Source organism: Solanum dulcamara, chromosome 10 (genome assembly GCF_947179165.1).
Source record: "Solanum dulcamara chromosome 10, daSolDulc1.2, whole genome shotgun sequence".
In the NCBI taxonomy this organism is placed as follows: Eukaryota; Viridiplantae; Streptophyta; class Magnoliopsida; order Solanales; family Solanaceae; genus Solanum; species Solanum dulcamara.
Window position 1 is genome coordinate 49,681,083 of NC_077246.1, and position 4,001 is coordinate 49,685,083.

Genomic DNA, 4,001 nt, shown 5'->3' on the forward strand with positions numbered 1-4,001 from the left:
AAACCTCCCATAAGTCAGAATCACCTCCATCACCGCGATCATCACCACGACCTGTGGTGAGTTTCACGGGCTGTGGTGACCCTTCCGTGCAAGTGCTCGAATCCAATTAAGTTAGGGGTGCTTTAGTCTTTTTTCTATGGTTTCATTAATGAATGTGGACGGTTTTGGGGGATGGGAGAGAGGGGTTATTCTATCATATTAACTACCTTAAGTCCTCCTAACTCTCTCATTCTCACCCTAACACTCAAATCCCAAAATCTTCTCTCTAAAGTTCTCTTTTAAAGGTCTTCTTCTTCCTCAACCAAATTCCACGAGAAATCAAGGTCAAGTCTTCAACTTAAGAGCAAATTAGGGCTTCTGTGGTCTAAGGTATGTGGAAATTCATCCATGGGTCCTTTCGTCGATGGAGTCTCAAGGTTTCCTCAAATTCTCTTTTATGAATTATTCTTCTAAAGCCCTAGTATCATGAATTTGCATTGGGTCTTCTTAATTATGATATACTCTATTATTTGGTTTAATTATGAATAACTCACATTACATTGCATGATTTCAATGACCCATGCCATATGATGTTTTCAAGCATGTTTTCGATGAATTATGATCATGAATTTCAAAGATTATAATGAATGTTGTATGACTGATTAACAAGGTTTATGATGACTCATGAAAGGTTATGAATGATGTTTCAATGATGTTTCAAGAAAGTATAGTTTGAAAGGTATTCTCACACAATTATGTTAAAGAGGTGAAAGGACATTCTCACCAACTCATGGATTCTTATGAATCAATCATGATAATGAGCTACTCTTATGATTTGTTTATGATGAGGATTTATACCTATTATTGTCTTTATTAATAATGTTAAGGACTACATTTTCATGAAATTCCATTGGGATAATGACTAATTACCTGTAGGACTTTAAGTTGGGGTTCGGTCTGGTAGCTAAAGTAGCTATCCAAGAGAATCTTACTAGCAACCTTTAATCCCTAACTACGTTGCCCGCATAGGTTTATGATGCCAACATTGCTTAGCTAGTGGATCCATAAATAGCACAATATTAGAGGAAGTACCATCATGGAGTCTACCTTGACAAGTAGTCCCTCCCTACTAGGTGTGGGAGTACATCAAATTCTATGTTATAGCTCGCATGGTCTTATACGTTAGTTAAAGGTTCTATACCACACAAAAGGTTTATGAAAAGGTATAAAGTTCTCATGATGATGTTTTGATTCATTGACCATATGATTATGATGTTTAAATGTTTTTAAGGTTTTACTCATGTTTTAAAGGTATTGGTCATGCATCCTATGTTCATATTGATTATATCCTATTTTCATGGTCCTATTTCAGAGAATCAGTTCAGATTTATGCCGGGACGCTCAACTATAAAAGTTATCCATCTTATGAGAAGATTGGTGGAGTAGTATAGGGAGAGAAAGAGGGACTTGCATATGGTATTCATCGACCTAGAAAAGGCTTACGATAAAGTTCCATGAGAGATACTGTGGAGATGTCTGGAAGCTAAAGATGTACTGGTGGCTTACATTAGGGTAATCAAATAAATGTATGAGGGTTCCAAAACTAGGGTAAGGACAATAGGATAGGACTTAGAGCACTTTTCAGTTGTGATGGGGTTGTATTAAGGATCAGCTCTCAGTCCATTTTTATTTGCCTTGGTGATGGATGAATTTCCACAACAAATTCAAGATAAGGTGCCATGGTGTATGCTTTTTGTGGATGACATAGTCCTGATCGATAAGACTCATAGTGGAGTTAACGCTAAGCTGGATGATTGGAGACATACCTTGGAGTCTAAAGGGTTTAAGCTGAGTAGGACCAAGACAGAGTACTTAGAGTGCAAGTTCAGTCAGACACCTCAGGAGATTGGCGCGGAAGTTAGGCTTGGTGACCAGGCCATCCAAAAGAAAAGTAGTTTCAAGTACCTTGGATCTATTAGGCACGGTAGCGGGGAGATTGACGAGGATGTCACACACTGTATTGGGGCAGGGTGGATGAAATGGAGGATCGCTTTCGGTATGCTATATGACAAGAGGGTGCCATGACAACTTAAGGGCAAGTTCTATAAAGGGGTGGTTAGACCGACTATATTATATAAGGCGGAGTGTTGGCTATTTAAGGTCTCTCACGTTCAAAAGATGAAAGTTGCCAAGATGAGAATATTAAGATGGATGTGTGGGCATACCACGAGCAACAGGATCAGGAACGAGGCTATTCGGGATAAGGTGGGAATGGCCTTGGTGGAAAACAAGATGAGAAATACGACTGAGATGGTTTGGGTATGTAAAGAGGAGAGACCCAGATGCTCTAGTGCGGAGGTGTGAGAGGTTGGCCATGGATGGTTTCAGAAGAGGTAGGGGTATGCCGAAGAAATATTGGAGAGAGGTAATTAGACAAGATATGATGTAGTTATAGCTTACCGAGAACATGACCTTAGATAGGAGGGTGTGGAGGACCCACATTAGGGTAGAATGTTAGTATATAGTCACGTTAGTCTACCTTATTAATAGGCACATTAGCGCACTATAATTTCTTGTTCTCTGATGTCTGTTATTATCTATTACTTTCTAGACTTTGATTATTCTATTTTATTTGTATCGCTCCCGTTATTTGCTTTACCATATCGCTTTGAACTTATTAACTTATTAGCCTTATCTAACCTCTTTTTATACTTTATTAAGCTGAGGGTCTCCCGAAAACAGCTATCCTACCTTGGTAGGAGTAAGGTCTGCGTACACTTTACCCTCTCTAGACCCCACGTTATGGGATTTCACTGGGTTGTTGTTGTTTTTATATACATACTTCTTACATACTTAGTGCATTTCATGTATTAATGCATACTTTTGCCTACATTATATCATAATGTAGGTTCTGACGATCATGCTTATTCTCCCGTTCGCGGCTAGAGCTTATTACTATTTTCACTTGTGGTGAGTTGTCATGTTTCGAGGACATGACAACTTACTTCTACTTTTGTTTTTGTGATATTTCATAGTTTATATTGGGTGAGTTAGGAGTTTGTCTTATGCCCCCATCTAGTCTAGTATAGGCATGTTGGATGTCATGGAGTCTATGTTGCCTTTCTTTTCGATTTTGAGACTTATTCTCCTTTATTAAGACTTTTTGATATTTTATTTTAGTCTTATTGCTCTTTATTTACTTACCTTATGTATACTCATGTATAGTATGCTAAGAGGCTTAGTTGGGGTTCTTCAAGATTCTAATTGCCGTGTTACCCCAAGGACCTAGCTTGGATCATGACATTAATTTAAAAAAAGTAGAATCGAAGGCAGTTAAAGGTAAATCGATTAGAAAAGGGACAATCATTATTCAACATCGGGTACAAACAAAAAATGGGTTTATCCTCCTTAGTATTGACGGAGCGACTAACCCAAAGGGTTTAAATGAAGGAACTTACGGCTAAAAAGTGGTAGAAATATGTCAATCTAGCAAGAGGAGAGATGAAGGTAGTGCCACCACAATCCCCAATCTCTAATGAAACATATTACTTGAAATGTTAGGGGGTTAGACAAGGTGTATAAACATAAAGAACTGAAGGAGCTTAATAGGGGAAATAAGGCAAGTTTGATAGAAATATTGGAATGCAGGAGGAATGGCTAATCATGGGTGACTTCAACACTGTTCTTCATCCCAGCGATAGAGTGAATGGGAATATTGTACATGATGTGGAAGTAAGAGATTTTAACAAGTACTTAATCGATGCTAGAATGAATGTTTTGAGGGCCTTAGGAAGGCACTACACATGGACAAATGGACACATCTTTAGCTAGAAATTGTTGTCAACTCGGGTTGGATGATGAGGATGCCTCATATTGAAGTATATATCATGGACCCAAGTTTCTCTGATCACTCCCCCTTGAGCATTACTTTTTCAACATCAGGTACTAGAATTCAGAGACTGTTTAGATTCCTAAATCATTTGGCTTACCACGGGAAATTATTGAGCAAAGTGGATACTGGA